This window comes from Moschus berezovskii, chromosome 13 (genome assembly GCF_049115385.1).
Source record: "Moschus berezovskii isolate FMDL1 chromosome 13, NW_MosBer_1.0, whole genome shotgun sequence".
In the NCBI taxonomy this organism is placed as follows: Eukaryota; Metazoa; Chordata; class Mammalia; order Artiodactyla; family Moschidae; genus Moschus; species Moschus berezovskii.
In genome coordinates, this window is record NC_142472.1 from 27,979,213 (window position 1) to 27,991,579 (window position 12,367).

The window sequence follows — 12,367 nt, forward strand, 5'->3', positions numbered from 1 at the left end:
CCCATGAAACCATCACCACAACCAAAGTGATAGACATATATAGTACCTCACACATTTCCTGTGTTCCTTTCTTTGTTTTGTCATAAGAATATTAACATAAGACTTACTTTCAAATTTTGAAGTGTATACATCATGCAGTTAATTATAGGAACAATATTGTACAACAGAGATACAGAACTGATTCATCAAATGTAACTGAAACTTTATATCCATCAGTTGGAAGAAGAGTATACACTGGAGAACATAAAGGCTTTAGCTGTGAGCAAAGGAGGAGGAAGTATCCTTTGTTTTGAGGAAACCTCTCCTTCTTTCTTCCTGTTTTTTTAGTCTCTTGATAGTTTCTCCTCCTTAGCCCACAGCTTAAACATTTACGTTTTTCAGGGTCTATGCTTCTACTTCTCTTTTTACTTTGTATATGTGCTGCATGGTGACTACAGAACATGGCTCAAACTGATTCAATGTCTGTCTTCCCTTCACTTCCTTCTTTTTTTTAAAATTAATTAACTTATTTATTTTTATTTTTTTATTGGAGGCTAATTACTTTACAATATTATATTGGTTGGTTTTGCCATACATTGACGTGAATCCGTCCCAGGTGTACATGTGTTCCCCTTCTTGAACCCCCCTCCCACTTCCCTCCTCCCCATATCCTCCCTCTGAGTCATCGCCATGCACCAGCCCTGAGCATCCTGTATCATGCATTGAACCTGGACTGGTGATTTGTTTCACATATGACAATATATATGTTTCAATGCCATTCTCCCAAATCATCCCACCCTCACCCTCTCCCACAGAGTCCCAAAGACTCTTCCATACACCTGTGTCTCTTTTGCTGTCTCATATACAGGGTTAAAGTTACCATCTTTCTAAATTCCATATATATGCGTTAGTATACTGTATTTGTGTTTTTCTTTCTGGCTTATTTCACTCTGTATAATAGGCTTCAGTTAAATTCCTATTGTGACAATGATAAGACTTATACAAACCCCTCACGTAGGAACCTCAGCATTTTAAATCTCTTCCTTCAATACCCATACTCAATCAGGAACAAAATCCTCCAGATTAAGTGCTTCTCAAACTATCTGTGGTAAAATAAACATGTTTTAATGACTCTATATGACTCTATCTTTTCCATGTATGCCCTAATTTCATTCTATTTTAATAGTTGCTTAACTGATGGTACTACTTCTTGACTTTCCCTAATCTTTGTTTTTATTCATTCTGAAGTTCTTTAAAAATTTCTTTCACTCTCATTCTTATAACAACATAAAACAACGTCAACCACACCTGCTGTTTCCTGCCAAGCCCTTACACAACTCTTCACAAATTCACTTCAGACCATAGCTCAAACTACACAGAATTCACTGATCCACAAATATGTCGCTTTATTTTCATAAGCTGTTCCCATGTCCTGGAATGTCCTTCAACATCTTAACCATCTGGCAAAATCCAGTTAGCTTCAAGGCCTGGATCACACATCATCTCACTCATCATCTTTTCTGACAAGTATTTTGTAAACAGTCCAGGCCTACTTAACTTTCATGAATAATAAAAAAACATGAGCTCTGGAGTGACTCAATTTGGATTCAGCCATTGATAGTCAAGAGTCATATTTTCAGTCATATTTCATATTTAAAATTCTCTGAGCTTCAACTTCTTATCCTCAAGCATCAAAATAATATCAATACTATTGAGTATTGCTGCTCAAATAAAAGATGTGCAGATTATAAATCAATCTGTGTAGTACTTGGCACACAGAATGCAGATAATAGTAAAAAATTTTTGGCCTCATTTATAATGTTTTCAATATTTTTATTGTTTAATTATAATTTCATTATTATATATCTACCTCTATCCATTTTAATGCTACTTTAATGTTCTTTCATCTTTTTATTTAGTATAGTACTAGGATGGAAATAAAACAGATATCCTATATATGTTTGATGAGTATGAATTAATAGCTTGCAAGAGATAGCAGAGGAAGAAAGCCATTTTCCTCTCATAAACACCCACTTTCCTTTTGCTTGTTAATTAGAATCTAAGTTTTGTTGGTTTTTGACATGTATTATTTGGACATTTGTATAGATGTTTTAATGAAAAACAGTCTTAACACTGTCTATAATGACTGTCTATTATACGGCTTAACTTTCATCATAAGAACAAAACAAGAAAACAAGTTACTTTAATTGAAAGATATTTTAGGTGTGCATCTCAGCAGGGCAAATCATATCATCAGTCAATTGCTACGTTTATTCCAAATCCTAAGAAGAAAGTTCCGGTATCCCCAAAGTCTGTCAATCTAGACCCTGCAAGAGGGCCACATCACCACAGGAGGATAGCACCCAATTCACGAAAAGTTTTAAGTGTTTTCTACAGTCATTTATTTCTGAACTTTTAGGGGCTTTTTAAATCATGCTTATTTAGTATAAATTTGTAATCAGATAAATACACCTGAGTGTGTGTGTGTGTGTTCATTCTCTGTAGGTAAAAATAGAAACTCTTATTTGGTCCATTCTATTTTACTCTTAGAGAAAAGTTTTGCTCTAGAAATTTTTGATCTGTGGCAGCAGATACTGCAGTACACAGAGGTCAAGAGAAAGAAGAAAGAATCAGTGAGATGTGGCAGAATCATGTTTTGCATTTATATTACTCATAAAGAAATGTTGTAGACTATGGTAATATATTTAATAGGGAGGATCCTGAATTAATGTCCTGTTTTCTAAGGGAAAATATTAAGAGGTTATTTTCTTCAAAGCACAGAGAGAGTAGATAATGTTAAATTACCAATTTGGAATTGAATTTACATAAATAAGAGGATATAGAAAAATAATTTTAAAACACACATTCGTAATTTTGAGTCTGTTTAAAAGGTCAAGACAAGAGATAACTAATTCAGGAAAAAGTTTATCTGTGTGCCTTAGGCAGCTTTTAAAGGAAAGATAAACTTTTGCATTTCAGTTTCAAACTATATTCTAAGGCACATGATAAGCCATTTGGTAGACTTATCTTGTTTGTTAGAATGACCATTGAGGAAAGGAATAAAATTATATCCATCTGAAAAAATAAGCTTACTATTGAAATGGAGTATTTACCTTTCCATCTGAATTCTGTTAGACGGTTCATTAGAAATTTTTTCAAAGAAAAACAATGCCTATTTCAATAAATTAAACATTTAGACATTTTGTTTGAATCTCATTTCTAAAGTTCTGACACCAAACATATATGAAATCTAGAAAGTAAATAACTTGATTGTGAATACAAGGAAAATTTATATTATAAACTGGGTTTTTTAATTCTATGTAGCACCTATTGGATGACCGAAGAATTCATGTTGATCATACTGTTGGTGACCATTTGTTTTTCATTGTTTTGTGTCAAAGATGTATAGGGGTGTGTGTTCCTGTGTGTGATAGAAGGAGAGAGAGAACATAATACTTCCTAATCTGTCCAATAAAAAGGTCAATCCGTTACAAGGTGTGAGAATATTATTTACTTTCTTCCTTGGAAAACATCTGAAACTGACAGGAGTATGGGATACCAATTTTATCATGTGTCTCTGACATCAGAAAGGGAGGCAAAGAGACCATTATAAGAATCAGAGAATACAGTTAATAGGTTCCTTTTTTGCCTTAATTCCGTGAATACAGCAAACAATGGACAGCAAAATGTACTTAAGATTAATGAGGAAACTATTCTGTCAATTTGAAAATAGAGTAATGCTGTCAAAACGGTAGAGTTTCAGTTATCTGAACATAACAATTTCCGATTCCAAAGATCCTGCACCTTCAGTTCTCAGGTTCTCCTGTCTTTCACACCTAGTCGGCTTGTTGCCAGGAGAAAATGCACAGCTGTTAACTGACATTTATTTTAAGATGTTCCCTTGTCTGCTTGTACTCTGGTGCAGTCCTGTGACTCAAACTTGAGGAAGATGGAAAGATCAAATTACACAGCTCACTTTTTTGTGCCTGAAGTTTTGATCTCCTAACAGAACATTTCAAATTAAAAAGATCATTTTTATAACTAGGAAAGGTGAGAAATAAAAACAGTAGTTCCCCAGGCATAACTCCATCATTACATATGCTGTACTATTTTGAAATTTGCTAATTATTTGTCTGTCTCCCTCACTAAACCAAGAGCTCCTTATAAGACTGCATTTTGTTCATCTTTTATTCCCAGATTATTTAATAATGTCTTTCCCATAGGAAGGTACTTAATGTATGTTTTCTTAAATAAAATGAAAAGATCACAAAAACAAAGGCATGATATGCTGATATATTATGGGGGAAATGCTGATTTCAATTTTAAAGCTTCTACATTTAATTTCTAAAATCTTTGCACTTTATACAAACTATAGCTAGAAATTAAAATGTATAGTAAACTTAATTGAGGCTTAAAACACTTTAAAAATAAGTGTTTTCAATTATGATTGTAGTATGTATTTTATTCTATTCCATTATTTTATATAAATATAATATTTTTAAATAATTACCTTCAGCTGGAAAAATGATTCCTTAAATTATGTCACCTAAGTTTGTGTGAGTATATATATGTACATGTGTGTGCCTGCATGTATATTTGTATAGTAGTATGTCAATGTATTTAAGATATATATCTAACATATATTCTATACTATAGAGTATACATTATAGGTATATATGTAAATTTAAGATAACAGATTTTCCTCTACCTGCAACCAGGTTACATCCTGACAAATTCATTGTAACTTGAAAATATTAGGTCAAAAATACACTTAATGCACCCACCCTACTGAGTATCACAGCTTAGCCTAGCTATTCTCAGAAAACTTACCTTAGCCTACAGTTGGGCAAACTTATCTAATATAAAGCCTATTTTATAATAAAATGTTGACTATCTTATGTAATTTATTGATTACTGAACTGAAAGTGAAAAACAGTGATTGTCTGAGTACAGAAAGTCTGTAGGTCTATGGGTTTTTCATCTTCATGATCATATGGCTGCCTGAGTGCTAAGACTCCTTGCCTCATCTCAAAATCACAATGGAGAATATATGGAACCACATATGGCCAGCCTGGGAACAGACCAAAACTCAAAATTTGAAAAATGATTTCTATTGAATGCTTATCACTTTCATGGCATCCTAAGGTCAAAAAAGTTATTAAGTTGAACCATTTTAATCAGGGGACTTTCTGTATAGATATATATCTCTATATAGATTTAAGATTATAGATATTTATCTCAAATCAATCTACACACAAAGATGCACAAATATTCAACATGCAATTGGTAATTTTCAACATGTAATTGTTAATTATATATCTTTATTATAGAAATATAGTAATGCCATATTTGGGAACTAAAATGTTAGAGTTACAGCTGGTAATTCACATAGGATTATTCCTTTAAAAAACCCAAACAACTTATGTAAGTTTTAGTCCCAGTAGCTAAGTTACAAAGAACAGAAAATTGTGTATATGTGTATTTGTGTGCACACATGGAAGACTTTTATTTTAGAATCCAGAAACACAGGGTTCTAAACACACAGGCCACTTACGGAACCATAGCTTTCTTTTAATTTGACCAGATCTTTTCTGAAGAGGATGGATAAAAGGAGTAAGACTATTTCCTAATCAATAGCTTTCATCAACAAAGTCTATGTGTGTGCACATATGCACTTGAAGAAGAATTGCGTGTTAGATAGTATTTCTATTTTAAAACTACGTTTTAGTGTTTTATTTAGTGGGGAAAGGTCTTAAAGGTATAAAGAATTTAAGAATTCAATTTTAATGGACAATGTAATTTCTGAATTCTGATTTTTCCCTTGAACATGGAATATTATTTATTCAGAACATGTTAACTGATCACTTAACAAATGACAATCTATATCTAATTCATCTAATGTAAGAAACTGTCAATTTCACTTCCTCTGCTCTGAATCCCTTGTATTTACATTGCTCAGAAAACAAAGCATTGCTTCATTTGCTGTAGACTAATTGTTAAGAAGACTTTGCAGTTATTTTACAGCATTACATGTTGTGTTTTATGGTATATAATGGGAGTTTTTAAGGGTAATTTACTATTTGCCTCTATTGCAGCAACAAATAGTCACAAAACATTTTGCAGCATGCTGGCACCTGCACAAGGCTGTGATTTATGAATATGCTAATGAGGTTGCATCCAGAACTGGCAAAAATTCAGGACTCACACACAATTACGGTTCTGGCAGCCCTCAATGCTATGATACCAAGCCTGACAAGAAATATTTAGGTTAATTAATACAAGGTGTGGCTTCTTACATTTAGAATGTAAAACATGTTTAATATTATAAGTATTTGGGAATCAGGATGTTTTATTTATTGCAATGGTTTTCTCACTGTTATTGTTGAAATATTTAACATAGGTTTTAAGAATTATTTAGTACTACTTAATTCTGTTAATTACCTGAAAGATTACTTTCTCTGCCAAGCTTGTTGTATAAATAAATACCTGCTATGATTTTATTCCTTGTTACAAAGCAATGTTAGATGCCAGAAGTGGTCCCTAATATTTTCAGAAAAAGAAGAGATTCCTACGTTTTACCTAATGTGTGGTACAGTCATTTTCTGAAGCTGCAAGAAGCTCAGCTTACAAAGCAGTACTTTCCTTCAATAATATAGCAAGTTCCTAGATTTTCCATTTCTGCTGAACAAAAGACTTCTCGTAAATCTTATAAGTGTTTATTAGTGTTGGAAGCTTCTTCCAAATGTAAAAGCACATAAATATTCAGAAGTTTACCACAACGTTACCTCTCTTTAATGACTGAATTGAGATGGTTCAACAAAAGCAAAGCTGAGACAAAATAAAACAGGCCTGCCTGGAGCCAAATCATATTAAACCCAGAGCCCTCTACTCCATCATGTGTGGAGTTCCATAGCATGCTTAGTAGTTCTTTGGTTTTATGGTTGTTTTGTCTCATTTATCATAAATTCGCATATATTTATTCTTAAGTTTAATATTTTTTTATGCATCTCTGAAAAATCACTGTATACATAGAGAAAAAAGCAAATAGTCCAACTTGATAGCTATCCCAGATGAATTTAATTCTTTCATTCTAACACACAGTCATCATTCTTGAGACTGGTCATCCTTAACTTCTCTTTTTCTACTCGAACATGACTGAGAATACCATCGACCATCATTAGAAACAGCGGCTTCTCAACTGTTACTTTCATGGGAGTCAAGATGGAGGGATTGGTTTTTTTCAGAATTTGAATTTGAAAAGGCACTTCAGACAACCCTGTCTCCTTTCTCTTATTTTTGACTTAAAGATCAACATTCAGAAAACTAAGATCATGGCATCTGGTCCCATCACTTCATGGCAAATAAATGGGGAAACAGTGGAAACAGTGACAGACTATTTTTTTGGACTTCAAAATCAATGCAGATGGATGACTGCATGGACACCTTATCTTTGACAAAGGAGGCAAGAATATAAAATGGACAAAACACAGTCTCTTTAACAAGTGGTGCTGGGAAAACTGGTCAGCCACTTGTAAAAGAATGAAACTAGAACACTTCCTAACACCACACACCAAAATAAACTCAAAATGGATTAGAGAGCTAAATGTAAGACCAGATTCTATAATACTCCTAGAGGAGAACATAGGCAAAACACTCTCCGACATAAATCACAGCAGGATCCTCCAAGACCCACCTCCCAGAGTATTGGAAATAAAAGCAAAAATAAACAAATGAGACCTAATTAAAATCAAAAGCTTCTGCACAGCAAAGGAAACTATAAGCAAGGTGAAAAGACACCCAGGGTGGATTCATGTCAATGTATGGCAAAACAAACCAATATAATATTGTAAAATAATTAGCCTCCAATAATGTTCACTCTTGCCATCTCCTGTTTGACCACTTCCAATTTGCCTTGATTCATGGACCTAACATTCCACGTTACTATGCAATATTGCTCTTTACAGAATCAGACCTTGCTTCTGTCACCAGCTACATCCACAACTGGGTGTCATTTTTGCTTTGGCTCCATCTCTTCTTTCTTTCTGGAGTTATTTCTCCAGTAGCATATTGGGCACCTACTGACCTGGGGAGTTCATGTTTCAGTGTCCTACCTTTATGCCTTTTATAGCATAAAGATTTAACAAGATTTTCCTATTTTCTGAAAAAACTCTTTAGTTCAGTTCAGTTCAGTCGCTCAGTCGTGTCCGACTCTCCGCGACCCCATGAATCACAGCACGCCAGGCTTAATAGAACATTTATTACCTGAATGAATAGATGAACATTCCAAGATCTAAGGTCTGTCTTGAACCTTGCAATCTAAGATATTTTCTGTTGCTACTAATGTTATAATGGCCTATCTCTACTGGTTATTTTCTCAGAAAAACTTCCCTTTTTAAAGTGACTCACAGATATGTCCTCAGTAATAATTCAGGAATTCCATGTGATAATACATTCCAAGAGTAAGTTGTACTGGAAATGACATTGAAACAAAGCATTTGCTTGGTAACTGTTATGAGTTGAATTGTGTTCTGCAAAAGATACATTGATGTCTATGCTCTTTATATAAATTTATTCGGAAATAGGGTCATTGCAGATATAATTTAAGATGAGGTCATACAGGAGTAGAGTGGCCTTAATCCAATATGATGGTTGTCTTTATAGAAAGAAGTGAGAGATACACACAAGAAGAACACCAATGTAATGACACATTCAGAGATTGTAGTGATGCAACTTTAAAATGAGGAATAAGGATTGGCTGTCACCACCAGAAGCTAGTGAGAGGCAAAGAAAGATTTTACCCAGTTTCAGAGGGACCAAGCCTGCTAACACCTTGATTTCATGTTTCTAGCCTCTACGTTGTGTGAAAATAATTTTTTTTAAATTTTTTATTGCAAGCTAATTTATTTATTTTTTACTTTAAACTTTTAATTTTCTATTAGAGTATAGCTGATTAACAATGTTATGATAGTTTTAGATGAATAATGAGGGGGCTCAGCCATACATATATATGTATCCATTCTCCATCCAAACTCTCCTCTCATCCAGTTGCCAGATAACATTAAGCAGACTACCATGTACTATACAGTAGGTTCTTATTGATTATCTGTTTAAAATATAGCAGTGTATAGTGTATACCTGTCCATCCCAAACTCCATAACTATCCTTTCCTACTGGCAACTATAAATTAGTTCTCTAAGTCTGTGAATCTCTTTCTGAATTTTTTTTTATACCACCAGTTTATGGCATTTTGTCATAGCAGCCCTGGAAAACTAATACAGAAATAAAGCTGAGGTCCAGCCAGTGTCCCTCAGCATGAACACAGCTGTTATCTGTAGCTGGTTTTATTCAAATTAAGTGTAGTACTCATTGACTGGTGTCCAATCTGTATTGCTTATTCATTATTTTGAAAATTCCTTCATATTGTGAGTAGGCAATCAGAATAATAAACTTGGTTGAGAAATTTATTTTGCATGAATGTAAAAGCCCAGAGTTAAGGATACTTCTTTCCAGATAGTTGAAGGGCAATTGCCAAATTTTGTCACTAATGCTTTAATTTTGAATGCTTAAAGTTTATATTTTTCCTCTGACTTATAATTTAATTATCTATTAAGGCATTTAATAGATTTCCTACTCTCATATAAGTTTTGCACCTGCCTACTTTGTAAAGATCCTAAAGTTTCATGTCATGAGGTCATTCTTATTTCTCTCACTCCCTTGTGGGCATCTCATCCTCAGCAAAAGTAACATGAAAGTTACAAGTAATCAATCACTAACTATGAACATAGAACATAGCAGTCTGGAATTTTCTTCAGACAACTGAGGAGGTTTATTAATCTCAAGTAAATCACTACTAATTTTAAAACCATTAAATTCAATCAGGTATTGCTGATATTTTACATGATGCTAGGGATTAGACATGGCACATATTTCCTGCCAAACATGCAGAAGCTCTGTACAGTCAACAAAAACAAGACTGGGAACTGACTGTATTTCAGATCTGCTGCTGCTGCTGCTAAGTCACTTCAGTCTTGTCCAACTATGTGCAACCGCATAGACGGCAGCTCACCAGGCTCCCCCGTTCCTGGGAGTCTCCAGGCAAGAATACTGGAGTGGGTTGCCATTTCCTTCTCCAGTGGCTCAGATCATGAGCTCCTTATTGCCAAATTCAGACTTAAATTGAAGAAAGTAGGAAAAAACACTAGACCATTCAGGTATGACCTAAATCAAATCCCTTACAATTATACAGTGGAAGTGACAAATAGATTCAAGGGATTAGATTTGATAGATAGAACGCCTGAAGAACTATGGACAGAGTTCTTGACATTGTATAGGAAGCGCTGATCAGTACCATCCCCAAGAAAAAGAAATGCAAAGAGGGTAAAATGGTTGTCTGAGGAGGCCTTAAAAATAGCTGAGAAGAGAAGAGAGGAGAAAAGGAAAGATATACCCATCTGAATGCAGAGTTCCAAAGAACAGCAAAGAGAGATAAGAAAGCCTTCCTAAGTGATCAGTGCAAAGAAATAGAGGAAAACAATAGAATGGGAAAGACGAGAGATCTCTTTAAGGATATTACAGATACAAAGGGAATGTTTCATGCAAAGATGGGCACAATAAAGGATAGAAATGGTATGGACCTAACAGGAGCAGAAGATATTAAGAAGAGGTGGCAAGAATACACAGAACTAGAAAAAAAAAGATCTTCATGACACAGATAACCACGATGGTGTGATCCCTCACTTAGAGCCAGATATCCTGGAGTGAGAAGTCAGGTAGGCCTTAGGAAGTGTCACTGCAAACAAAGCTAGTGGAGGTGATGGAATTCCAGTTGAGCTAATTCAAATCCTAAAAGATGGTGCTGTGAAAGTGCTGCACTCAGTATGCCAGCAAACTTGGAAAACTCAGCAGTGGCCACAGGACTGGAAATGGTCAGTTTTCATTCCAATCCCAAAGAAAGGCAGTGACAAAGAATGTTCAAACTACCCCACATTATTGCACTCATCTAAAACACTAGAAAAGTAATAGTCAACATTCTCCAAGAGAGGATTCAACAATACATGAACTAAGAACTTCCAGATGTTCAAGCTGGTTTTAGAAAAGGCAGAGGAACCAGAGATCAAATTGCCAACATCTGTTGGATCATAGAAAAAGCAAGAGAGTTCCAGAAAGTTATCTATTTCTGCTTTATGAACTATGTCAAGGCCTTTGACTGTGTGGATCACAACAAACTGTGGAAAATTTTTCAAAAGAAGGAAATACCAGATCATCTGACCTGTCTCCTGAGAAATCTGTATGCAGGTCAAGAAGCAACAGTTAGAACCAGACATGGAACAATGGACTTGTTCCAAATATGGAAAGGATTACGTCAAGGCTATATATTGTCACCTTGTTTATTTAACGTATATACAGAATACATCATGTGAAATGCTGGGCTGGATGAAGCACAAGATGGAATCAAGATTGCCAGGAGAAATATCAATAACCTCAGAAACACAGATGACACCACCCTTATGATAGAAAGCAAAGAAGAACTGAAGTGCCTCTTGATGAAAGTAAAAGAGGAGTGAAAAAACTGGCTTAAAATTCAACATTCAAAAAATGAGGAACATGGCATCCGGTCCCATCCCTTTACGGCAAATAGAGGTGGAAACAATGGAAACCATGACAGACTTTATTTTCTTGGGCTCCAAAATCACTGCAGATGGTGACTGCAACCATGAAATTAAAAGACACTTGCTCCTTGGGTCTGGGGGGGACTATGACCAATTAAACAACATATTGTAAAACAGAGACATTACTTTGCTGACACAGGTCTATATAGTCAAAGCTATGGTTTTTCCAGTAGTCATGAATGGATGTGAGAGGTAGACCCTAAAGAATATTGAGTACTGAAGAATTAGTGCTTTGAACTGTCGTTTTGGACTGCAAGCAGATCAAACCAGTCAATCCTAAATGAAATCAACCCTAAGTATTCATTGGCAGGACTGATGCTGAAGCTGAAGCTCCAATACTTTTGCCACCTGATGTGAAGAACTTACTGGAAAAGACCCTGATGCTGTGAAAGATTGCAGGCAGGAGGAGAAGGGGACCACAGAGGATGAGATGGTTGGATGGATCACTGACTCTATGGATATGAGTTTGAGCAAGCTCCGGGAGTTGGTGGTGGACAAGGAAGCCTGGCGTGCTGCAGTCCATGGGGTCGCAAAGAGTCAGGCTTGACTGAGCAACTGAATTGCCCTGAACCGATACTCCCTGTCTTTTAAGAATATTGATGTGAGATGATAGCGTGATGACAGGACTTTGGAAGTGATGTGCATAAAGTGATTATGTAACCCAGTGGGCGAGTTACCAAAATCCTCCTGGTGAATGTAATATCTGAACTAGGCCTTGG